This window comes from Mixophyes fleayi, chromosome 2 (assembly GCF_038048845.1).
Source record: "Mixophyes fleayi isolate aMixFle1 chromosome 2, aMixFle1.hap1, whole genome shotgun sequence".
Lineage (NCBI taxonomy): Eukaryota > Metazoa > Chordata > Amphibia > Anura > Limnodynastidae > Mixophyes > Mixophyes fleayi.
The window spans coordinates 21,980,282-22,007,807 of record NC_134403.1 but is presented as its reverse complement, the minus strand read 5'-3'; the positions used below and the strand labels follow the sequence as shown (position 1 = coordinate 22,007,807).

The window sequence follows — 27,526 nt, the reverse complement described above, 5'->3', positions numbered from 1 at the left end:
CGCCCTCTGCGTTCGGCTAATGACCGTCGCCTCACCTCCCCCCTGGTTACCTCCTCCCATGCTCGCATCCAAGATTTCTTCCGCGCTGCCCCCCTCCACTGGAGCCAGCTCCCCCGTTCCATCAGAACATCCCCCAACTTGTCCAGCTTCAAACGGGCCTTAAAAACCCACCTCTTCCTCAAAGCCTTCCAGTCCCCCACCTAACCGACTTCCTTCCAGCCTCCCACCTACCGCCCTCCCTTTCCTGCCCTCCTCCTGCCTCCCTCCTCGTCATTCTCCTCTCCCCCCTCTCTGCGTTCTCCCCCTTTCCTCCTCCCACCCTTGTGTCTCTGTCCGTCCTACCCTCCCCTTAGATTGTACGCTCCTTTGAGCAGGGCCTCCTCTCCTCCTGTTCTCCACCACCTTAACTCTGCTCTCCAGCTCCTTGTCTCCTCCGTGAGGTCCTCCTGCCCTTCTGCCCCTCTAGCCTCACCGCTGGGGGCTCTCACCTTTAATCTAGCTGTACTTTGAGCTTCTGAGTTACTGTGCTTTTTGTTAACTGTACTGTGCTGTCTCACCCTGTATCGTGTTTCTGTATGTCCCTGTACGGCGCTACGGATACCTAGTGGCGCCTTATAAATAAAAATTAATAATAATAATAATAATAATAATAATAATAATAATCTTTATTCCCACCATAGACTCCTAGTTTGGTGCCAGCCCTTGAATAGCACAGTGGCTCAGTGGTTAGCAGTTCTGCCTCACAGCACTGGGGTCATGCGTTCGATTCCCGACCATGGCCTTATCTGTGAGGAGTTTATATGTCCTCCCTGTGTTTGTGTGGGTTTCCACTGGGTGCTCCGGTTTCCTCCCACACTCCAAAAACATACTGGTAGGTTAATTGGCTGCTAATACATTGACCCCAGTCTCTCTGTATGTGTGTATATTAGGGAATTTAGACTGTAAGCTCCAATGGGGCAGGAACTGATGTGAGTGAGTTTTCTGTACAGCGCTGCGGAATTAGTAGCGCTATATAAATAGCTGATTATGATGATATATAATTGCTATCTCCATACTAGCTGAGTAAATTGTGAGGTAAATCCTTATTGCTATATTAACCATGGACCAAAAATTGTGGGAACTAAAGGACAGTCTACAATTTTAAGCCTATTTGCAACACTATTCTGCAGCCAATATCTATCAGCAAACTTCCCAGTTTTTCCTTCTTAGCTCTGCTATCCCTCCCAGTTCCAATGCTATGTAATGTACTATGCCTCCTCCTGTCAGGATGCCTAAATCAGCCTCCGCTATTCTGCCAGAATCTCCCCTCTCTGCTTCCGTTGGGATTTGTAGTCCGCCAGTCCCCAGATTCCAATGAGCCCTAGCTGAGCATTCCACGCACCGGAACTACACTCCCCACAATCCCATGCGGCAGGCTTCTCCCTCAAGCACGTTTATTGGTCCGCTGTCCTGAGGAATGATGTCATTATAAGAAGAGCAGAGAGAACTCCGGTGCATTCATTGTGCATTGGAACATTTGTAAGAGAGGACGGGCGCTGACTGCATCCACAATACACAGCAACTGAAGCCATCAGCCTCACCAATGACCTGGTGATCAGATCTGCACACCCTATTCTTTTGTATGCAATCCCACCCAAGGTGAGCAATGCATTCTGTTTATTGCATGCAAAGATGCTAATGTGTATTCTGTATATCCTTATCAATGTTGGTCATGCTAAGGACTGGTCTGTGAGATGCCTGGCAACTTGCACTGGCCAGCTGCTGGTCTCTGCAGTGCTGTGTGTGTGTAGTTTATTATAGAGGGTGTATGATTGCTTTTTCCACCTAGCAGAGCAGAGCAATAATTGGCTGCAGAATTCACACCAGGCAGCTGGGATATTGGAAGTCACACAGCATCTGGATATCCTTAATGCTTTTATTTGTGTAGTGATATTAAGAGATGTGGCTTTATTTCTGCAGTGTGACTGTCATTCTAATAGCTGCTACTATGACCAGTACATTTAATACTATCCTTTGCATATCATGAGATTGGGTCCAGCTGACTTGTTATGGTTTAATAATAACAGACTTGTTAAATATTTTAATCCATTTAATACAGATTCCCAACTTTAATACTGGAGGTCATCTGATCAATCAGAATATTTATCTGCAGGACTAGGGAAGCTTTTAATTGTCTGATTGTGGTGAAAATACAAGTGATTGTCATTGGTCGTGTTGTAGTTCAGAAGGCAATGACTTCTTTTGCTGAAATGAGCATTTTCAGAGCAGATGCAAGAAAGTACGTCAATAGCTGGAGTAGAGAAGGCTTAAAAACAGTACGCACATAATGCATGCACTTTTTTTTTTTTAAAGTTACGTTGTTTTGGCATTTCGTGGGCTGTGCAGTTTGGTGAGAGGTGTGTTACTAAGTGTGTAGGTTGCACTGCAATTCAGAGATGATCATGTATTATTAGTGTTTGTATCATGTGTCCTATAATATAATTTATTTTATTTATATATATATATATATATATATATATATATATAGTATTCAAGGGACATAAACGTATGTAAACTACTTTGTGATTTATGTAATTTATATAGTAGTGTTGTCACACCTGTAAAATATAATTTATATGCTGAGAGTTGGGACATCGCAGTGTGAACGTGTTCTGTGATGGAATGACTGGCAGGGATGTTAAAACACACCTGGATGTGAGGATCACCTAATACAGGAAACTTTCCTTGTTTCATATGTAAACGTATTCCTATAAGGGTGTCTATTTGTCCCATAAGACATATTGATTTGCCCTTTGTATTCTTCAGTGTCTCAAGAATGTTTGAATTCGTTATTATTATATGCTTGTATCGGTGAGTATTTGCACATGGCCTACAGCAAGTGCAAAATATAGGCCTCCTAACAGGCGCGTATATGCGTGTTTCTGCAGGTCTACATGTGTCTTATTTGCGTAAACACGCAGTTACTGTACATAGAATGCCCTTTCGATTCCCTGTCCCGCCTATCTCAACGGATACGGACATAGGTGCCACCATCGCGAGAGTCAGCATAGGAGAACATGCGTGCGCCCTCTTTCTGCGCACGCACAGATCGATTTGATGTAGGATACGCTAATCAAACTGGTTTACGTCCCACCCTTCATTAGCCCCCAAGTGTCCAAAATTGAGACACGCCAGTGTAAGTATTGTAATGAATAACTGGAATCAAAAATGTAAAAAAAACCCAAAGCAATTCCGAGCTAATTAGTTTAATTTTCAGTTTAAATATCGTTCATTTATCTTAACTTTAAGGGGTATATTTACTATACTGCGGGTTTGAAAAAGTGGAGATGATGCCTGTAGCAACCAATCAGATTCTAGATGTCATTTATTTAGTACATTCTAGAAAATGATAGCTAGAATCTGATTGGTTGCTATAGGCAACATCTCCACTTTTTCAAACCCACAGTTTAGTAAATCTAACCCTAAGTCTTTAAAGTCTTTCAGGCTCTTGGTTTGTACTATTCCGTGCGGTCACGCCACCCTCTACAGACTCATATGCTGTCGGGAGTTGCTGTGAGATGAATGACTGAAGCCTTGGGAAAATGGCTGTACAGAGCAGCCCTCCCCCCCGGGGCTACGGTGAGGGGAGCCATGTGTAGGGTAATTTTACCCAGGAATGTAGTGGAAGACATTAATTGTGATGTGTCTGAGATATGTTCCTCAATATTCAGACCTGTTGTGCTGCCTGGGGGTGAAATTCTATATGCAGTGAGTTCTCACAGGCTTTCATGAACAAACGTTTCTCCTTTTGATTCTTGAGGCCAGAAAGTTACATCTTGGTCTCATCAGATCGTAGTTTCTTCTCTGGAAAACTCTCAGCTAGATTTTATGTAAGTTTTCTCCATCAATGGGTTTTGTTTTTTCCCACCCATATATAAAGTGCAGATTTGTGAAGTGTCCGGGTTAGTGTTGTCCAATAGACAGTTTCTCAGTGTCTGCAATGAATGACTGTAACTCTGTCAGAGGTGCCATAGGCCTCTTGGGGACCAACCCAACAAGTGTCCTTCTGGCATATACACTTGGCTTTGGAAGACGGCCTGTTCTATATAAAGTCACATTTGTGCCACATTCTCTCTATCTCTCTATGCTGGACTTCACAGTGCTCTGAGGGTTATGAAAGGTTTCATATCATGTCACTAGTTCCTATTAAATTATTAGGCTGTACTCCGATGAATATATCAGCACAGAATATGATCGTCTCCAATGTAAATCAGGGATGGATCATCATCATCACCACCATTTATTTATATAGCACCACTGATTCTGCAACGCTGTACAGAGAACTCATTCACACCAGTCCCTGCCCCATTGGAGCTTACAGTCTAAATTCCCTAACACACACACACACAGACAGACAGACAGAGAGACTAGGGTAAAAAAAAAAATTAATAGCAGCCAATTAACCTACTAGGATGTTTTTGGAGTGTGGGAGGAAACCTGAGCACCCGGAGGAAACCCACGCAAACACGGGGAGAACATACAAACGCCACACAGATAAGGCCATGGTCGGGAAATGAACTCATGACCCCAGCGCTGTGAGGCAGAAGTGCTAACCACTGAGCCACTTTATTTATTATTTTATTTATAATTCGCTGCAAAAGGTCCGTAGCGCCGTACATCAAATTTACAGTAGTGTACAATACACCGACAGCAATGGTCCAGAACACATTACATAACATATAAAAACAAAATATTACAAAGACCAGATATCTACAAATTAATAACTACGTACAGAGGGTGAAGGAATAGTAGAAGGAGAACCCGAGGAATGAGGGTCTTGCTCCTAAGAGCTTACATCCTAATGATCCCCGCATTCTCTGTAAACAATAAGTAACTACATTTCATGTCCTGTTTTAACTGTAATGTCGAACAAATTTGCTGAATTTCTTCCACAAACTAGATCTTTGCTAAAATGCACACAGATCATTTCTGTTTACGTACAGTAAAATATGTTTTCCGTGATTAGATCTGTAAGACCGCTTTAAATATTCTATTGCTTCAGGAAATATCCCTCTCTGTGTCTCATGTACAGTAGCGTTGGCTCAATCATCCCTCTCTGTTTATCATGGCGAATAACTCCTTAAAGGGGCTGTACACTCTCCTGCAACTTCCACTAAATAATTTCCACTGCTTTACCTTCCAAGCTTTTTGTGTATTTTATCTTTGTACGTGTAGCATTTGGCAATGGAGGACATTTTTAAAAGCTAGAGCGCCATGGGGAAAGGGAGTGTTGCCCGTAGCAACCAATCAAATTCACCCTATAATTGTTATTGTACATATTACAGGATGAAAGCAGACATCTGGTTGGTTGGTGCAGCCAAAATAAACCTTTTCTTTTTAGTCCGTTTTTAATGTAAAGAAAAGTCTGAAAGGATTTATTTTGCACATATAACCCCTATGCCTTTGCTAAATGGGCAATAGGATGTCCTAGGGCCACTTGTGGCCCTCCGAGCCTTCACCTTGAGGCCCTCCGAACCTTCACCCCTGCTCCTCCCTGTTTTATTGTCAGATTTTTTCGTTTTTGCTTGTAGCACTTGCTTAGATGTATTGTTTTAACTGTATTACTGAGATTAAGCGCATTGTGCGGCCCTTTTGAAGATTAGAGGGCCGCCAATGCGGTCCTTGAAGTGTATCAGGTTGCCCGTCACTGATATAGAGGTAGATTTACTACAGCTTCTAAAAAATAAAAGTGGAAGTGTAGGCCATAGCAACCAATCAGATTCTAGCTATCATTTATCTGGTACATTCTAGAATAGGAAAGCTAGATTCTGATTGGTTGCTATGGGCAACCACGCTACATTTTCTTTTTAGAAGCCTTTGTAAATATACCCCATAGTGTTTACTAGGTCAGTGTTTGATACATAAGGCTGAGAAGATAGATAAGTAACACTGAGTGTCAGAAGGAGGACAGAAACATTGAAGTTTTATAAATATATATTTTTCATCCACTTAGCACACTCATAATTATACATTGTAACAAGCTGCAGAAAACGCTGATTAAATAGAATTACATATTACCCTTGTGGTTTTGATATTTACATTAAGCAATAGAGTTGTTTTCATGAACTGTTACTAAAAGACTATGTAACAGTTACCGTTAATTTGCATTTTTTGGCTATATGTAAATAATTGCATGTATGTTTTAAGAGTATCAGTGTTCTCCCCTGAAAATTTTGCCAGCTGGGTGGCATTAAGTAGTAGCTGGGTGGGGGCAGTGTAATACTTTGGAATAATATTGAAACATTTTGGAGGTTATTGCCCACACCTGCCAGGATTGGTCTAACAAACGCTGATGGTTGCAGTGCTCATAGGCAGGCGCGGGCTGGGAGACGACAGCCCGGAGGGCGCACAGGCGGCCGCATCCCATGTCATGGGATGCGGCCGCCTGTGAAAATGCGTATATTGCATCCGGGCGGCCTATCCCCCCGGCCCTAATAGAGGTAATACTGAGCGGCCCAGGGGGCCCCTGTCCCTGGGCCAGCCCGCCCCTGTTCATAGGGCTAGATTTACTAAACTGCAGGTTTGAAGAAGCGGAGATGTTGCCTATAGCAACCAATCAGATTTTAGCTGTCATTTTGTAGAATGCACTAAATAAATGATAGCTAGGATATGATTGGTTGCTATAGGCAACATCTCCATTTAGTAAATATACCCCATAGTGTCTGTTAAAACAGGAGAAACTATATATTTTTTTTTAATACCATAATAAGACTCTGTTGGGCTCCAAGAGCTGGGTGGCAAGTAAAAACAGCCGGGTGAAGCACCTGGGAAAACGTGCTGGGGAGAACACTGAATATAGAAGCATTACAGCTAACGTGCTTTAGACATCTTCTTAGACAGATTTATTTTCTGGGATGGGATTATCCCTCACTTCATTAGGTCTCGACAGTGTGCCCCGCATGGGGTCTCATCTGGGAACAAAAGGTGGAGGATGTGGACTATACTTTTTTTTTATAAAGTACCTTGAAGGTGTAGAGATATTATTCTGTATATAACTGTGGTGGTCGAAACGGGTGGGATTTCCTTCCCTTACCTTGTCCCCCAGACACGAGTCAGGTTCTTTTCTATTCGGATATCCGGTGGTCAGGAGATAAATACTTCAATGAAAGGGACAAGGATTGGTCAAATAACTTGGGTTTAATAATAATGCGGTAAGGATAATTTTGGCCACCGCGCCACTGACCCCTTCAGCTCAATGGTAATGACAAAACACTCATTTGATCAACATAGAGCACAATAGCATTTAACATATAATATACACCTGGTGAGTATAAGGTACAATAGCGATAACATCTTCAATATCAATAAATCAATTTTTAGGTAAATCACTTAACATTAACATTCATCTAAAACGGGACCCCTGGATGTCTCACTTCCAATACCGCTCCCCCTTTTCCTAATCGTTCCCCCTCCCCTTACGTAGCCCCCTCCCATCTCATTGCCTCTGGTTCAAGAGCGATCTCCCACGCCCCTCCCCTTCTCCCCCCCACCTTTCATCTTCTCTTTTATCTTCCTTTTTCTCATCCTTCTCCTTTTCTTTTCTTTCTTCTCTTTTAAATATAAAAATATCGGTCTTTATTTTATAGAATCTGTGCTATTTTTTTCTCTGAAGCACTGAAATTTCTATCTCACTATTTAATGTACTGAATATATTTTGTTTGATATAACATGTATCTTTTTGCATTGTTAATTCTTTGTCGACCGTTAATTAACACTTATTTAAAAAACAAAACAAGACATTCATCTAAAACATTTGATGCACCAATATTATCCCTGGTAACGTTACCATATTTTACACTCAGTCCTGGGTTGAACTGTGCACAGGAATTTTGTAGTATTTAAATATCCTGCAGAGGTTTCCAGAAGGATTAATAATCCCGATTATGTCTCTGTACTTTCTCTCTAAAAGGTAGATGTTAAACTGTAGGCAGTGTTAAAGATTATAGCAAAATACAGGACTGTTGCTCAATTCAGTCACAAGATGGCGCTGTTCTCTCATCACTATTCCCTCTGATGCTGGGGTGTGTGCAGTACACTGCAGGCTAGGATTTTACCTTGAAAAGGTTCTGCAGTTCGTGGAGACTGTGTTGGACGCCCCACCGTGTGTCCCCAGCCGTTCTCCAGCCGTGTGTGCTGGCAATGTCACCAGTTTCAGCAGCAGATCAGACTCTCATGTCAGCTTCCCCTTTCTTGTTGCTATATCACACACTCCTCCTTCCTGCACATCCTCCTGGGTACCTCCTTTCAGTTCAACTGTCAACTGTCATTCCCACTGTGTCTTTCTCAGCCTCTAGTAACCCCTTGTAGCCCTGCATTTTAAAAGCGTTTATGCACTTCCTCTGTGCTGTTTAATAGGACTTTGGGGCACCACATAACCATCACCTCTTCTGCAGCTCTTGCTGTCTTCGGCGGACTAGTCTCAGGGGGGTGGATTTAACATAGCCACGCATCTCCTTCCCTCTGATTGGTTGACCCCGCCTCCTCCTTCTCTTTGATTGGACCTCTCGGCTGCAGTTCAAAGATATTTAGCACGATGCTAGAGGGGTGATTGCCCCGATCGCTCCCCTCTGGATTCCCTACTGGCTCGTCGTACTGAGTCCTCCGTCTGCTGTCGTCCCCCTCTACCACATCACAGAGCCAACGCCGCCAGATTTTAACAGGGTGAAGCAAATAGAAGTCTGAGCTTATTCTGTTCAAAGTCAATGACATTGGCAAGATGTTGTGGCGGGAGGGTCGTAGACAGGACTCATCTGGTCACTGAAGATAGAGGTAGAAGCTATCATGATGGCAAAATAAATTTGTTGTGCTGTTTGCACTGGATGCAGTTGTGGTCGGACAGAGCAGCTGCGTGTCATATCCAAGGGCAACATAAATAATTCTGCCTGAAATTATCATTATGTCACTGAAACTGGAGAGACAAAGCAATGCATTTTAGCAAATGCTGCTGCAGGGCATATGTATAGGGTGATAAATTAAAGTTATCAGAAGGTGGAAGTGCTCTATAATGACACTAGGCATTTTTATACCTCAGTGACCACGCCAATATCACGTGTTTGCAATACGTCGTGCTGACTGGGAGTAACTTCTATTGGTTGATGAAACAATGGTACCGCCAGGTTTAAAAGTTATTTAGCAAGACGTGCTCAGTGTATGAGATATGTGGTTTTAAAATGAAATCTGTAACAGTTCACCGTTATATTCCATCAATGGATTTCTTACTTCACCTAAACTATAAACATTTATTTATGACACAGGCAAAACACCGCTTTGTATGACTTAGTGTATGGACAGCCTTTTTTTTTTCCAGTTTTATGTAGAATTTTCCCCCTCCTCCATTTCTGCTGCTGTTAGATTAATTTAAAAGGATTTATTAGCTATATGAGTGGTAGCAAACATTGGTTTTATAGCCTATAGTATATTGAAATGTCTACTGCAAGAAATATTCTGGGGTAAACAGTGTCGCATACTTGGCCGGAGTTTGAAGATTTCCGGAGACAGCCTGCAAAAATCTGCAACCAATTAACCCCTCAAGGCTCTATTGTGGCGTAATCGTGCTCTGTCTGGCCATATGGTGGGAGGTATTCAGCTTAATGAACCTTGGGTCCCCTCTGATATAGGATACAAAAGTAACATTCCACTGTAGTTTGCATGCAGGCAGCATTCCATCATCTTTATTAACGTACGGATATCCCTCTCTTGTGCATATATATATATATATATATATATATATATATATATATATATATATATATATTCAGAGAAAAAACAAGCCCGCACTCGGTATATCCCATATTGTATGTGGTACCAGCTGTGTGGCAATATAAATGCCCATATATGTATATAAAACAAAAAGACAGTTGTCAGCGCTTATCCTTTACACTACATATCTGGGTGTATCTAGCAAAATGGAAACATGAGGTATTAGTTCATATTTTGATCAAAACATTTAAGCCTGCATCCCAGCCTCACGGGCACCTCATTATATGCAGGTCCTACACTGACATATATGCTTTAAACACCATTAAAATGCAGTTAAAATAAGATGCACTCACCTCCCAGGTATAGGGGTTTACATCTAGCAAGGGCTGGCTTGTGAGCCACACCCAAATGTGCCTTAAATAGGCTTGATGGACAGCTGCTATGACAATAAGGCAATATTTTGGAACAAAACCAGAGAAAAAACAAGCCAGCGCTCGGTATAGATCACATATTATATATATATATATATATATATATATATATATATATATATATATATATATATATAATGTATTAATATGGACAGTGAAGGCAGCCATTTAGTGAGTGGAACTTCTAATAAGGAGAAGTGAAGGTGGTGACCATGGCAACCAATCAGATTCTAGTTGTCATGTACCAGATAAATAATAGCTAGAATCTGATTGGCTGCTATGGGCAACACCTCCACTTTGGCTGTTTATAAGGTTTAGTAAACCTGCCCTTTCGTTTCCAGCACATTGATAATCTGGATACAGACTCAGCCCACAAAATGGCGGCTTCCGTTGTGTGAATGAGGTAGGTCCACTTTAAAGTCATTGGCATAACACACGTAAGCAGAGGACGAAAGATGTTTCATGTAAACTGTAAAGACCTTGCTCGTAAATGACATTGTTAAATTGATTAAACCAATTTATCAGGCTGACTGAATGCTCGTATTGATTGGTGCAGTATGTTTAGTTCATCACGAGTAGTACGGCCTTAGAAGGAGAGGCAGCTTTCCTCTATGACCCCAAATTGATCTCTACGTTCCCTCTGCAAATAAGTTCTGTAATACGGTTGCTTTAAAATACCCATTCAGGCCCACTCCTTGCAATCTGCTTCTCAGCCAGCCCTGGCATCGTTCTCCCACAGCAGGATGTGACAGTGTCGCTGGCTCCTGCTCGCATATGCAGATATTGCTCCTCTTTCATGGCACAGTACTACAGAGGTTCAGTCAGCACTTCTCCAAATGAGAAAATGGAAAATGTTTATTTGTGCAAGAATCTCCCCTTCCCTCCAGGGGCCGTCATTGTTAGGGGAAAATGGAACTGAAAATTGTTAATTGATTTGAAAATAAACCTGTCTGAGATCCCACAGTTGGTAAGTGCATTATAAAGGAGAGCTTTATCATGAAGAGCAAGGAATTTCGAAAATTGTACAAGAAAAGGTTATTGGCAAAACACCAATAGGGTAAAAGGTGTAATATCCCACAGACAACTGTCATGTCTATCATAATGAAATGGATAGAATATGGGGCAACTGTACATTGGTTTATGAAAGGGGTGTTTTTCAAAACTTAGCATCTGTTTTTCGGGAGGGCACCAAGAGGCATCTAATGACTCTAAGGGGCATATTCAATTAGCTTTTGGATTCGCGGTAACGCGCGTTGCCGCGAAAAGTGCGCGTTCTTGCGGGTATTACGGTACCGCATTAACGCGGATTTTCGTTCGCAACCAAAATCCACGTTATTGCGGTACCGTGTATTACGTTTCGCGGCTGTTCCGGCGCGTTACTGCGAATCCAAAAGCTAATTGAATATGCCCCTAACAGTCATGGGAGAAACTATTCCTGGGACAATAACTCGGCCACTTGACAATCCTGTACTTTTTGCGATGGTATCTTAAAAACGATAAATAAAAAAGGACATAACATTTTTCCTATATTTTGCAAAAGAAAAAAAATGTGGGAGACCGTCATACTAAGTGATGTAAGGCTTGCACTGTGCGTCATCCCAAGAACCCTGTCTTGAAGCATCATGAAAAGCATCATGAGTGGCATAAGTATAAAAATATCAAATAAAATATAAAAATCAACCACCTATGGTGGCCCAGTCAATATCTTAATTCCACCAGACTCACAGCTGTAATTGTAATTATTACAACATGAGGGTGAATAGTTGCATAAACAGTTGTCTTTTTTATTTGACATTACAGAGCACCGCTGGCACAATCCACAGGCCCCCCCCCCCCCCCCCCACTGCGGGCACCGGATAGCTGGGTCATTGTTCCCAAGACCAGGGGCTAGATTTACTAAGCTGCGGATTTGAAAAAGTGGGGATGTTGCCTATAGCAACCAATCAGATTCTACCTATCATTTTGTAGAAGGTACTAAATAAATGAAAGCTAGAATCTGATTGGTTGCTATAGGCAACATCCCCACTTTTTCAAACCCGCAGCTTAGTAAATCTAGCCCCAGGACTCTTCCTTAGTTAGATACCGCTACATGCTAAAATTCATTGTTTCCTGTCTGATATAGGAACGCAGTAATGAGCGGAGGAGGTACCCTAGCATCAGATTAGGTATCCTGGTACTGGTGTTATTTTTAGTACATACATCATGTAATTATATATTCACAATTCATCCTAGGGTGCAAAAGGGACCTTTTAACCCAAGTGACTCAATATAGCCCAGATTGTTGCAATTTGAAATCAGTCCATATTATTACACGTGTAATATGAGTCAGGTTTGCATGTCTATTATACAAGATAATTTAATATATTAATCTACATTTTGAGGCTGATTCATTAAGGTTCAGTAAACAAATGTAATTCAGACATATACACATCCGTTTTCAACTAGAAGCAGATCTGAAGAAATGTTCCTTGTTGAGTATGGGTATAAGTACGTTCTGTTGATACGGCAGTTGCCGAATTGGGACAGACACAACGTACTGCAGGATGCAAACAATATATATGTGCACAGAACAAAAAAAAATTCAATTATTGTCACCTGTTAATAAAAAGACACTGAAAAAAAACACCTTTTTTTAAAATTAATTTTTTTGTCACCAGTTGCAATTATTGAGGTGTTCTCGATGCGTACTGTATATAAAATGACTTTTTGCAGTTGCTCCTAATTGCAAACACATGTTCTAGCTGCATACACGTCCGTCATCACTATCAATCAGCACTTACACCTGGCCTATAGCTGGTACAAGAGATATGGATGTAAATCACATATAAGAGTCTCCTCTGTTATTTTATTTTTATACTTCAGTCACGTTCTATGTCCATTCTGCCTCTGGAGTCAGGGCAAAGCACATAGAGATTTGTTTTATTTTATTTTCAGTTTGCAATATGTGACTTTATAGCACTTTATACTTGGTGTCAGATGCTGCACTGTTGATCCAACCTGTTTCCTGTTTTGTGATTGTTGCACAGCAGGAAACTGTTCAGTGAAGTGGGTGCTTTAGTGGAAAACCCCAGACGACATTAGACAGACCACAGGAGTTTGTGGCAAACCACAGGAGACTGCCACAGCCTGCTACCAAGGTGTCAAACCGTCTTCCTCTAGTTTCATCATCATAAACTGGATTTAATCGGAGACGTACTGTAGATCCAAAAAGATATTGAACGTGTTTGCTTTTACCCGTCTATAAAACTGGTCTTGCTCTTGGTATGGTTTAATGTTGAGGATCTTGATCACTTAGTCATAAAGAGCCTGAGTCATTAACGAGAGGGGGGCAAAAAAGGAGTAAATGTTCTCCTGGACAAACCATGTAACAATGCAAGGGGTGCAAAATTGTTTATTATTTTGCTCGTAAGGAAAATTCTGGCAGGTTTTTCTTGTAGCACACAAATACTTGATAGCTTTATTTTTACACTGACATCATCATCATCATCATCATCATTTATTTATATAGCGCCAACATATTCCGTAGCGCTTTACAATTGGGGACAAACAGAGTAAGCTAATAAACAAACTGGGTAAAACAGACAAAGAGGTGAGAAGGCCCTGCTCGCAAGCTTACAATCTATGGGACAGTGGGAGTTTGACACATGAGGTAAAGTCTACATCTTGCATTTCGGCCCAACTAGACTGCAAAGGTAAAAGTAACTCATAAGCTAAATGATCCTGTCACACAACAATGTTGGTCAGGGAGTAGTTGTCTTGTGTGAAATTGTGTAACTGGTGGCAATAGGGTGTAGTGAGGTTAAGAGGGTGGATGAGGAATATTATAAGCTTGTCTGAAGAGGTGGGTTTTCAGAGAACGCTTGAAAGCTTTTAGACCAGAGGAGAGTCTTATTGTGCAAGGCAGAGAATTCCATAGATTAGGTGCAGCCCGAAAAAAGTCCTGTAACCGGGAATGGGAGGATGTAATGAGGGTGGATGACAGACGCAGAACGGAGTTGCCGAGTTGGGAGATATTTTGAGACAAGAGAGGAGATGTATGTTGGTGCAGCTTTGTTGATATTTAAAGGTGGCCTAGGGTATGGCGATATTTAAAGGTGGCCTAGGGCATGCCATACCCCAACTGTAAAACTGTCTCTACATTTTAAATTTACCTCCCCCTCCAATGCAACATGGTTTACCAAGGTGCAAAGTTACTCATTTTTCTTTTGCTTTGCTCTCCTTATTGACTCCGGCCCAAAGGGTCAATTTTGTCCATGTAGGACCTGGTTTATTAAGGAATGTGAATGCCAATACGTGTCGTATTTTGCGTTAAATTGCTCTGCCCATGCCCTGAAACATACTGTACGCCAGAGAACGCAGGTGTTGATCTTTGAGCGCAAATGACACTTAAGACATTCTACGATGTAATGGGCGGAACGGGGGAGGATGAGAGAGGCGTATGTACGTAGAACATGTGTGTGCATTTAAGAGCAACTGTAAAAATGCATTTTATGTACAGGAGAGATTTAAAATATCCTGATAAATGGATTTCATGGGGGGAAAAAAGTTTTAAAATGTTTTTTTTCATTAATGACTATATTAATAGATGAAAATATATATATTTTTTTTCCTGTGCGATCTGCTTGGACTTTATATTCCACATATGTATTGAACGTATCCTTGAGTTTGTTGTGTCTGTCTCAATACAGCAAGTGCCGTATATGTAGATTGTACCTAGACCCGTATTAAACCAGAGACATTTATTCAGATCCACTTGTAGTTGAATACGGACATATGTATACCCGAAGTTTGTGCGTTTTTATAAAAAATGCACAATACCTTAATTTTGTGTTCCTTAATGAATCAGGCCTTTACTCCCTATTCTATGTAGTCATATATGCAACACAGTGGCTTAGTGGTTAGCACTTCTGCCTCACAGTACTGGGGTCATGAGTTCCATTCCCGACCATGGCCTTATCTGTGAGGAGTTTGTATGTTCTCCCTGTGTTTGCGTGGGTTTCCTCCGGGTGCTCCGGTTTCCTCCCACACTCCAAAAACATACTGATAGGTTAATTGGCAGCTATCAAAAATTGACCGTAGTCTCTGTCTGTCTGTCTCCCTCTGTGTGAGTGTGTGTTTATATTAGGGAATTTAGACTGTAAGCGCCAATGGGGCAGGGACTGATGTTAATGAGTTCTTTGTACAGCGCTGCGGAATTAGTGGCGCTATATAAATAAATGATGATGATGATTTGCTAGATGGACTCAATAGTTTATCTAGCACCTAACACTGAGCGCAGTGTATCTTTCTTCGAGGGCACAGGTGTATGCAGTCTTCTGTCTGTATTTTACACATTTAACACCCCCCCCCCTTCCCCTTCCCCCCCAAAAAAAATGTAAAAATAATTTTTTTGATTGCTGGTGTTCTTAGTTTTTCCCACCAGCTTCATACAAATTTAACAAGTACCACATGTGGGCTTGGGGATGAGAGAAGGTTCGCGTTGCCGAGAGACCCCAGCGCAGCGTGAAACGGGATCACTTGGTATCACCCTGAGACAAATACAAAGGAATATAACAAAAAATAGACTTGGTGCACTTACTTGTCGGATGTCTTGAAATATTTTCCAGATTGTCAGATTTACATACCGTACACGAGGAGAGCGACACAATGACAGCAGGAATCTAGCATGGGTGTTTGAGAGAGTTAGAAGCTTTTTTTCTAAGCTTGTTCCAACCTGGCACTTTGCAAAGTAACCTGCTTGTCTTTTATGTATAATTAAATAATACATTGTAAAGTGGGAGTGCTATAAAGCCGTGAGCACAGCAGGACTTAGAACACAAACAATAGGCTTACAAACCCACTGTTAGAGTCTAAAACGGCACCGTCAGAAAGAAAATATGATTAATTTGCTTCACATAATATGAAGTTGATTTTAAATGCTACGTGGAGCCTTGTACACTTCTTTCTTGGATAATTTACTCGGTGACATAACCTCTTGCAAGTTGACACTTTGGTTGATCCAAGCACTCTAAGCTACATTGCATTTGATCTGATATTAGTGGACCCATTGGCAGACGATAAGATGACAGTCTCTATTGTGTGTTGGTGACTGGTGCATTTTAATGTAAACCTGTAGGGGGGCGCTCTACTTAAATTGTTTGGCCAAATTTTGCAATCTCTTCCTGATTTATTTATTTTTCTACACAAATCTCCCGTTTCTCCACAATGCACCTTTTTGGGTGAAAGGTGAAATTTTGTTCCCTAGGGATCCTTGCTGTTACCGATATAAAGACGTTTCACCAATGCCTCACTGATTGGATGGGTACATTGGCTATCCAATCATATGCCAGCATCACTGTGAGGTGTCCTTCCCCTCTTCACAATTCTCAAGACAACGATCATCATCATCCAGTGTTTCTAAAGTGTCACCAATTTACATTGCACTGTACAATTTGTAGGATTTACAGACTGCCAACAAACCAATGCAAAATAGTGAAGAAGCAGAATACAGTTTTAGGGGTATAGTTCTTTCCCCTCTAGTAGAGATTTACTCATCCCCATGCACGTATCATTGTTGTTGTAGAATAGATGGCAATGGCAGCTACTGATTTACCTCCAATTGCCACACTCCATGGCCAAGGGGCCAGATTACTCCCCGCTTAATTGCAGACTGTTAGTGCGGACAGAGGAGGACATGACACAGATAGAAGGTCACTTTTGGGCCACCTTTTCCACTATGCTTGATAATGATCGTAGTGATTTCAATAGCACCATTGTTGGGCATCGCTATAATTTTGGGGCCACGCTTATGCTGAAACCTAGGGGCAAGTACCTGGTAATCGCATCCCTCTTAACAGTCCCACCATCCAGACCCATCTGCAGGGACTGTTGGGTGGTATGGTCTGCTAACTCTGTGGAGTTTTGCTGAAAGGGTGCTGCCACTGGTGCAGGGCTGTTTTGGGGGGTTGGAGAAGGCCAAGGAGCAGTAGGAATCACCCCAGGGCTTGTGGTTTGCACGGTGGCTCAGTGGTTAGCACTTCTGCCTTACTGCACTGTGGTCATACGTTTGATTCCTGACCATGGCCTTATCTGTGTGGAGTTTGGATGTTCTCCCCGTGTTTGCGTGGATTTCCTCCGGGCGCTCCGGTTTCCTCCCATACTCCAAAAATATACTGATAGGTTATTTGGCTGCTATCAGTTTGAGCCTATGTGTGTGTTAGGGAACTTAGACTGTAAGCTCTTTTGGGACAGGGACTGATGTGTTTTCTGTGTACAGCGCTGTGGAATTAGTGGCTTTGTATAAATAAATAGATTATGAATGCTTGGCCTTTTTGGCAGACTGTAGCACTGTTTGCCAAAATTAATAAAATTCTTATGTCAGGCGCTTATTCTTATGAACATATTAAGGATGAGTGGATAGCGCAAAAGAATATATATCTTAGGCAGCAAGATGATATTATCCATTTGAAGTCCCGAAAAGCAGAATAGTACTATACTTTTAGATCCAAAAATGAATCCTTCTGATTGTTCGATAATCCAGTGAAGTATCTCAAAATTTCATGTATGAAAAACAAAAGAAACACAGTATAATTCCATCTACACAGTCAGAACACCCAGTGTATATGGGAATCATATCAGGGTGTCTACTTCTTCCAGGGAGAAAGAAGCCACGAAAACAAACCAAATGGGGGAAAAGAAGTGTTTAAGCTGTAAAATGCACGTAAAGAATTCAAGGACTTTCATATTCCCCGGTTACAAATGTTTTGTGCAGTACAAGCATATGTGAAATTCTGTCCACCTTCTATCCTAATTGTTTCTACTATCTTGTGGAGACTCCTGTAATTCTTTATAAGCGATTTAGATTAATTCTCACATTCTCCGATACTCCGTTTTATATAACATGTGAAAAGAACAATAGATGGCGTTGATGTATCGTCCTTTATATAGCGGTTTATTTTAAAGAAAACATTTCATCCAACTCTCAATTAAAAACAATAATGTAACATTAAAGCACTGAAGAAGTCTGCTCCAAGGAACAGTCTTAGAATGTTAGGAGGTGGATAATGGGTGCAGTATCCCAGTACACATGGCCAACTTCACTATGAGTGAATGTTACTTGGCGCTGATCCTGTTTTCATCTCTCGCTTACTCCCGTTTGTTTACGGTTAGCCAGAGATTTGTATGTCTAATTTATAATGGAGCTTAGGTTTAGAATTCGTGTGACCCCAGGATAATCCAGTATTTCACTGAAAATGCCATTTAAAGACCAGGGGGTAAATGTATCAATGTCCGGATTCTTCAACTCCGGCGAGTTCAGCGTCTTCAGCGCTTAAATTTAAAGCGGCGCTGCATTGTAAAGGGAAACTTCCCTTTCAAGAATCCGGACATTGATACATTTACCCCCAGGGATCTGATTCATTAAGGATATTAACTTAAGAAACTTCTTATTTCAGTCTCCTGAACAAAACCATGTTACAATGCAAAGGGGTGCAAATTAGTATTCTGTTTTGCACATAAGTTAAATACTGACTGTATTTCATGTAGCACACAAATATCAACTTTAAATTTAAGTGTACAAATAAGCTATCAAGTATTTGTGTGCTACATGAAAAAAACAGTCAGTATTTAACTTATGTGCAAAACAGAATACTAATTTGCACCCCTTGCATTGTAACATGGTTTCGTCTAGGAGACTGAAATAAGAAGTTTCTCAAGTTAAGATTCTTAATGAATCAGGCCCTAGGGCTCCACATTCGCTGTGAAGTCGCACTATGGGAAACTTTAATCACTTGAGAATTTTTCTTTTGGTTGTAAATCTGCAGTTTTCTAAAACATTGCTGTGACACAACACTTAAGCTGGGTACACATTACAAGTTGTTCATCCAGTTATCGAGCCGATCACAAGATAAACGAACGTTTTGTAAGATATCGCATTAGTGTGCATGCACCAAAACTCATGTGTTATCGTGCCAAAGAACATTGTATCATTTGATTTGGATTTATAAACTTCCTAAAATTCACGGTCAACGATGAAACGATGTCGGGCAAATGTGGAAGCGTGTACGCACTCACCACCAGCAGTGTAGGCAGATATCTGTAGAGTGTACAGAGTCACCATCTTTTCAGCAGATGGTTATGACAGATGAAGAGCACAGATCTGAAGGTAAATGGTGTAGGTGTGTACACATAAATCTGTATGCTCATCGGGACTTTCAGTCCTTGATGTGATCGTTACAGAAAACACATCTGCAGTAATTCTCTGTAGTGTCTACCCAGCTTTATTTATGGCAACTTGGTTGCTGATATGTAAACAATATTTTTTCCACCATTGATAAGTTGTTACATTATGTTATATTACTATATTCATTGTAATACTTCTCTCCTTTTCTCTCCTTCCGCGGCTTTGAATGCACTGACAGAGTATTAAGCTGCAGGGGACAGAAGATCACCCAGTATCTCTGATAAAGGACCGCAGGCAGTTCTAATTTGATTCTGTTTGAACAGGTCCCAGATGTCTATCACAGACAGTGCTATGAAATTGCAGATTGTTCTGTCACTGTGCAAACATCCTATAGCTTGTCTCATTCTCAATGCTGTATTTTATGCACATAATGGTCTTGAAGTTGAAAATTAAAGAAATATGTCCAAGATTAAATTATTATTTTTTTTTTTAGTAAATATCCAAATTCCAACTTGCAGATCTCCGTCACTGTGTGGGCTCCATGCCAGGGAACCCTCTGTGGACTGGACTATTCACCCCTACCAGTGTTACGCCAGATCCCAACCCCAAGTTGCCTAGGGTGGAGATTTGAAAAGCAAATGGCGCTGTGTTAGATTTCTAAGACAGAGGCTGATTGGGCGCGACAGAGTCTCCATGCAATCAGCACCTAGGTTAGATATTAACTACGCTGTTTGCGCCTCATCCTTTTGACAACAAGAGAAGAAAACTATTTGGCAGTGAGCGCTCCCTCACTTGGGGTCACCATAATTCTGCTAGAAGAAAGAAGAGTTATTGGTTGCTAAATAAATTCATTTTTGGGTAGACATATTCTTTAAAATAGACGTATTTAGTGAGTGTTTGAAATACATTCAATTCCCCTATAATATAAGAAAAGAAAATTGCTTCTTATTAAATGTAAAGATTGTTCATTTTCTAATACTATAATACTTTTTATTTTGGAACCTTCAGCTGAATACAAGATTCTTTAAAGGAAATATATTAGGATACTATTCTTAGAGGAGGCATTACCCAAACACACCACAGACATTGTTCCAGCACCACCTTCTTGTCTCTCACAATCCTACTTTCCAACTGTTTTTGGACCTTAAAGTGCACTCATCACCTGTATAGAGTGGAGCCAGCCATTCTGGGGGCTAAACCAATAGTTGTGGGAATACGGCCTCAGTGAAATATCCCGAGTGAATTGATAGGCTGAATATTATTATTATTATTATTATTATTATTATTATTATTATTATTATCATCATCATATATTTATATAGTGCCAGCATATTCTATAATAGAGCTTTGGGTAGCTGTATATGAATAAAGTGCTATTTAAGGGAAGATCTAGCTATAGGGGTAGGATTTGTAGAGGGGGGTTTCCACACCACGCCACCAGTGGGCGTGACCAGCATGCATGGGGGCGTGGCTGCTCTCCAACTTTTCCTATCCCTATAATATACATGGGCAATGTTCCGTGCACTACTGTTAGGTGCACACAGCTCTCCCTTTTCAAGCCGAGCTGTGTGAAACGGGGGCAGGGTCCAGCCACCTCAATTATACAGTGCCACAGGCTTGGAGGGGGGTTTCCAGGCACTCAGAGCCCCCCCCCCCCCCCCCCCCCACTTGGTTTGCCTATGCAGGGGCAGATTTGCACTTGGACAAAACCATGTTTTTACTTACAGGGAAAATACGGTCTGCTTATGCATCTGTCGTACATAGGGGCGTTCATATTTACATAGCAATAAAGAGTCGAGCTAGGCCACGCCTACTCCCAACTCAAAACCTGCCAGCACATTTTAAAACGGTCTCCAGTGCAGTGCAACATGGTTTTGTCAAGGTGCAAAATTGCACCATCTGTCAGGATTAACTCTAAATGAGGCCATAGCCCCTTGGGTCTGCCCTCTTATTGTGCTATTTTTATTATAATAACATATTTATATATTTTATATATACGCACATCTAGTAAGTTTCATTCAAGTTTGTAGTGGAAGGCCTGTGTCGTGCATACAAGTGTCTACGACAGCGTGACGAATAGCATGTCTTATAACAAGTCTTAGGTGTCCTGGGGGGATTTGAAATATTTTGGAGACATGTTCGAAGATGAAGCAATTTAAAGATTTTTTTCAAAATCTTCAAGTTAATAAAATAGGGAACATTCCCTAACTAATATAATGCTGTTCTTCACTTTTCTTCAAATGATCTTGGCAGTAAATTTCCTTAATGCTTGGATTAAATCCTCCACGGTCAGAGTTTGAGTTGGGGCTTGTACACACGGCATTGAAGTACAATAGTTTTAAGTGTAGGCAAACCTTGGCCTTTGTCCTTGCGTCTAACAAAGGATTAAAAGCATTTTCTCAAAGTAGATAATCTTTACTAGGCTTTGAGGATGCAATTTGAAGCCTAAGTTTAATAGGACTAAAGACCAAGTTTGGGAGTTTGTAGAATGGTCACAGACCCTATGTTCGCTCTTGCATGTTTACCTGCTATGTGCTTTGAGCTGGCACAGCAGCAAACCTTAGGAAAATTAGAAAAACTGTCACGGAGATCATTGATTCTGATGACAAGCACCCCAGCTTGTTCACTCTAACTCAAAGCCGATGTGCATATTCCATGAGACTTTCATGGTAAAGCGTTGGGTTATCGCTGAGGAAGCTGAATTGGCTGCAATAGAAAATAGTTATCTGCTTTTTTATAAATATGTGAGGCTAGGAGCTTGGCACAGATCCCACCTCAAATCCCTGCAGTTTTTATTTAAAAAATAAAAAAAGATAAAGAAATTAACTTATTGCTTCTGTATTTTAACAAGGCTTTTGCTAAAGTCACCTGCCGTAGTAAGGACCTTGGTTATTGGAGCACTTGCAAAGTTGTCCTATTCAATTAGCTATTAATGGTCTCGCCTTAATATCACCTAACGTATTTTTCATTACAAAAGTGTTTTATCTGTTTTAATTCATCCAGATTTCTCAGAATGGATTTAAACTATCCCATTGCATCAAAGAAGTTTTGTTTGATCCTGGTAAATTGTAGCCTTGCAGTCTGGTGATAGAATTGTCTAGTCCCTACATGCCGTGGAAAGTCAGTCTGGAAATTAGTATAATGAAAGAGGGGTGGCTGACCACAAAGAAAACATACAGATGCTTCCTAGGAACAGGATCTCCTATTTATAATGTGGATTTAGTCTGGTAAACATTGTAATAATATGTAACTGACAGATCTGTATGGCTGCACACCCTCCCCACTGTAATGCTTTTTAGAACTTTTTTTTTTTTTTTTTTTAATATTTGAATCCCATTTCTAACACCAACGAGAACAACTTTTACTTGTGAGACAGAGCGACCTCAAGATGCTTATGAACAATTAAAGTAGCGTAAATGAGAACTGCCTTGCACACATAGAACTACACTGGTGTATTTAAAACCCAAAACTGAATATAGTTTCAGGTGAAGTATTACAAATTAAATAAATGCAGAATATCACTTACCTGGGGTCCGGAGACCCATTTGATCTGATGGGTCTGTGGACATCCTTCAGGGTCAGGAGAGACAGTCCACAATCGCAACATACAGTGGGGGACTTGCGGGTTTGGACAGATGGCTGCAGCGCAGCCAATTAATTTCATATTTATGTTTGTTTATCGTATGGAATTCAACCCATTTAATTTAATTATTAGTTTTTGTTGCTATCAATTTAAATTATTAAATATATAGAGGTGTCTAACTGGCTGACTGGTAAAAAAAAGGAGTAATTTTAAACCCTTTGTCAGGGTTCCCAAGATAAGACCACAGATAGAAAGTAGGTGAAAGAAGTGGGTTTTAATAGAGACAGGGGTAATACAGGTTCAGGATGCAATAACTGGTAAGGCAGTAATGTAACCACAGATCTTAACAACGGAATAGGCAATACTGTAAAGCAATGGTGAGAAGCAGTCTGCAGATTGCAGGGTTGGATACCTCTGGAAAGGTGGAGAGATGAGTAGCCTGCCGGGGGCGCACGGAGGATTGCCAAAAAAAAACAAACCACAACCCGCGCGAGAGCTACTGCGCATGCGCGGCAGCTCCGTTTAGGCAGCGCTGTCTTATACAGCAGCCGCGGCGCTGTCAAAGAAGCGTCCGCGGCGGTGCTGTTTACACTACAGCACCGCCGCGGACGCTTCTTTGACAGCGCCGCGGCTGCTGTAAAAGACAGTGCCGCTATAGTGGCCATTTAGTTAGCGCAGGGGGGGTTTCTGTAGACTCAGAAACCCCCCCTGCATGCGCCACTGCCTGCGGGTTGCAGGGTTGGATACCTCTGGAAAGGTGGAGAGATGAGTAGCCTGTAGGTTGCAGGGTTGGATACCTCTGGAAAAGTGGTGAGATGAGTAGCCTGGTAATGCTGAAATACTTGAGAGCAGACAGCAGGTAAAGGTGGAAGTAAGGTGAACAGGTTACACAGATAAGCAATGAGCTGCAGAGAGCAAAAGCACCGAGATCTACATAGGTGTATAACTCAGGAACAGGGTAGATGAAGCTGTGTCTGCGGTACTGGAATGAACAGCAAAAACACCAAGACAGGTACACATGAAAGTATAACCAGGAACAGGAGTCAAAGGAGAATGCTTCCTATCAAGTTGAGTGACCTGATGATCTGGCCCAGACTGCTGGGTGAGGCTGTCTGTAAATCATCCTGAGAAAACGAGCTTAGTTCAGCGGGAAGGGAAACAGTTTAAGCGCCACAGTGGCCCCTTTGGTGGCATGGTGGTACTGCAGAAAGTCCAACATAGTTCCTGACAAACAGGAGGTGCAGGGGGCAGATTGTGACACCCTTCATTATTTGGAATGTTTGTATGTGTCGGGCCACCGTCTATCTACATAAGCCTTGCTGAACATATAGCTGCAAACTGTATTGTGACACAGTGATATGTAAAAACCATTGAGACAGAGTGAAAAAACAAAGCAAAGAAATCTAAAGGGTACATATTCATGTAGTGGTAGCAACTCCCAAAAAATGGCACTTATCAGAACTAGCAATACTTGCGAACAATGGTGTATTATGATGGGTGCATGTTGTATTTCAAGTACAGCACTGTTGCACGGTGGTTAGCATTGCTTTGGAGTTGAATCCAACTAGGGCCTTGTCTGTGGAGTCTGTATGTTCTCCCCATGTGTGTAAGTTTCCCGTCACACTCCAAAAACATACCGGTAGTTTAATGTAGAATTTAGATTTTAAGCGTCTATGTCCAACGCTGCTTAATATGGTGGTGCTATATAAATAGATGATAATCAGTAGAAGATGTTTTCTCCCATTATTGCCTAATTTTAAAGTGACCTTTGGTTTTATATTATTTGAAGCAAATTTAATCTTACAGTTATGGATGCAGTGCCCCTTTAACATCACGCACCATGCAATGTTTCACATTACAGGTTTGACTCATTGTTATTATGTTAAATGGAATTTATAATAACAGAAAGAAGCCAGTTCACCTTGACACACAGCAAGATCCAGGGAGTTTATGATACAACTGAAATGTTACATTAGGAGAAGGGTTTGGCTGTGCTATAAAGAACATCTGCACTGTCTTACCCACGTAACTCATTTTGTTGCAAAATAAAAAAAAAAAAAGAGTGAACACAACTCACCAGCGCAGAAGCATCGTGTTGCCTTCGTCAGCTGGAGTAAAATATACCCATCGCCAGGGCCGTTGCCGGGGTATCCAGTGCTCCCCTGTTCGGAGTTAGCGCATGCGCCGTGAAATACCTCCGCCGCATAAACAGCGGAGGAGCTTTCTGTGCCTCACCCATGTTTGTGAGAATGCAGCCTGTCAGTTCACTAAATAAATAGTGACATGATTGAGCAGTAACGCCAAGAGCCTTCTGTCTGCCCCTCCCCCCTAGATTGTAAGCTCTCACGATCAGTGCCCTCTCTCCTTGTGTATTTTACCCGCCTACTCCTTTATACCGCCACAATATTTAGACTCACTTTCAGCCCGGTCCCCAAGGCAAACCCTCAGTGTCTTTAGACCTTCTTCTCGCCCCACACTCCTGGTTGCTGGCTCGCTCTACGCTGGCATGCTCCCTACTTTGTAGACTCTCCCCCTTTCACTCTGGTTTTCGTTACCATTCTGCTAAATGGGCAGCACAGTGGCCTAGTGGTTAGCACTTCTGCCTCACAGCACTGGGGTTATGAGTTCAATTCTCTACCATGGCTTTATCTGTGTGGCGTTTGTATGTTCTCCCTGTGTTTGCGTGGGTTTCCTCCGGGTGCTCCGGTTTCCTCCCACACTCCAAAAACATACTGGTAGGTTAATTGGCTGCTATCAAAATTGACCCTAGTCTCTCCCTCTCTGTCTGTCTGTGTATGTTAGGGAATTTAGACTGTAAGCTCCAATGGGGCAGGGACTGATGTGAATGAGTTCTCTGTACAGCGTTGCAGAATTAGTGGCGCTATATAAATAAATGATGATGATGATGATGAAGATGAAGTATCTAATCTGCACAACTTTTTATTTCGCTGCTGTTTGTTCGTGAGGCAGTTTTGCTGTTTGTGCTGACTCATATTGTAGGTCTTGGGAACCTCTCAATGCATCTTATAAATAAATGTAAATAATACGTCACAAGTAGCCAATCTCTTTATATTCCTTATTAAATGCCTCCTGGCTCAGTGATGTCTCTTGATGTGATTGGCTTTATTCTCATTCATGCCTAGACAATGACAGATGACACAGTTTGGAGGGTCTGGGAGATAGGTCTGGAACAAGTGAATCACCTTAGTAGACGACATTAAAAGGTCAGGAGTGTGTTTGATACATTACTACAATTATCCATTTTTTCTCTGGGGCCCATAGAGAAACTAGGCCTAAAATAATCATTGCAACGCCTCAAACTAACGTGATTAGGAAAACGATGACGCCCGACGCGAGCGCGATAACAGGGCACTGATCATCTGTTTATGCTTGAGGCGTGTAGATACAGGAGTGTGTGAGGGACATGTTCCTATGGCTGGAAATATACAGACAACATCCACAGTGGCTGCTGGCTTATTATTGTAATACAATGACCTCCCCCTTCCTTTCCTTCCTATTTGTAGCAAACACTAACAGAGAGACGGGGGTCGTCTTTGCTGTTTCCTATCATCTGCGTTTGTCTGAGACATTGTAGTGTTAAATAAGACAGCTAACATGAAATATTGTTATTATTGTATTTTATTTATATGGCGCCACAAAGGGTCCGCTGCGCCGAACATAGATCATAGGACGAAACAGGACACGTTATAATACAGGGTAATGTAAAAACAAAGCGCAGTAAATTATCATCATCATCACCATTTATTTATATAGCGCCATTGATTCCGCAGCGCTGTACAGAGAACTCATTCACAGCAGTCCCTGCCCCATTGGAGCTTACAGTCCAAATTCCCTAACACACACAGACAGACTGGGGTCAATTTTGATAGCAGCCAATTAACCTACTAATATGTTTTTGGAGTGTGGGAGGAAACCGGAGCACCCGGAGGAAACCCACGCAAACACAGGGAGAACATACAAACTCCACACAGATAAGGCCATGGTTGGGAATTGAACTCATGACCCCAGTGCTGTGAGGTAGAAGTGCTAACCACTGTGCCACCGTGCTGCCCAAATTATCAACCCACTTGAGAGCAGGTACACCCCAGAGCAAAAATGAGGTAGATGTGCTGGAGGCAAAGGTCACAGAAGGAGGTGGACAAGAGAATAATGCACTCCACTGTGATATAAGGGTATTAGATTTCAGAAAGGAGTTCAGTGACCATATAAATGCAGAAAGCATTTTTAATGTATTTTATGGTAAGGGGTGTGTGGTACGTTACATTACAGTCATGGGAAAAAATTCTGAAAAGGACACAAATATTATTTTTCACAAAGTCTGCTGCATCAGTTTATATGATGGCAATTTGCATATACTGCAGAATGTCATGAAGAGTGATCAGATGAATTGAAATGAATTTCAAAGTCCCTCTTTGCCATGACAATGAACTTTATCCCAAAAATAACATTTCCACTGCATTTCAGCCCTGCCACAAAAGGACCAGGTCAGTGGTTCTCTCGTTAACAAAGTTGAGTGTGCTGACGAGGACAAGGCAGGAGATCACTCTGTCATGCTGATTGAGTTAGAATAACAGACCAGACTGGAAGCTTTAA

The 27,526-nt window shown here is 41.5% G+C and overlaps 1 protein-coding gene across 1 annotated transcript in view; it reads left to right on the top strand.

The window, feature by feature from the left end:
* The first annotated feature begins 1,478 nt into the window (after positions 1-1,478).
* The window catches only part of RAB30 (RAB30, member RAS oncogene family), a 101,550-nt gene continuing 75,502 nt past the window's right edge, over positions 1,479-27,526 (top strand). The window contains exon 1 of the mRNA XM_075198633.1: positions 1,479-1,638. The gene's annotated coding sequence lies outside the window, so the exon portion shown is untranslated. The remainder of the gene's footprint in view (positions 1,639-27,526) is intronic.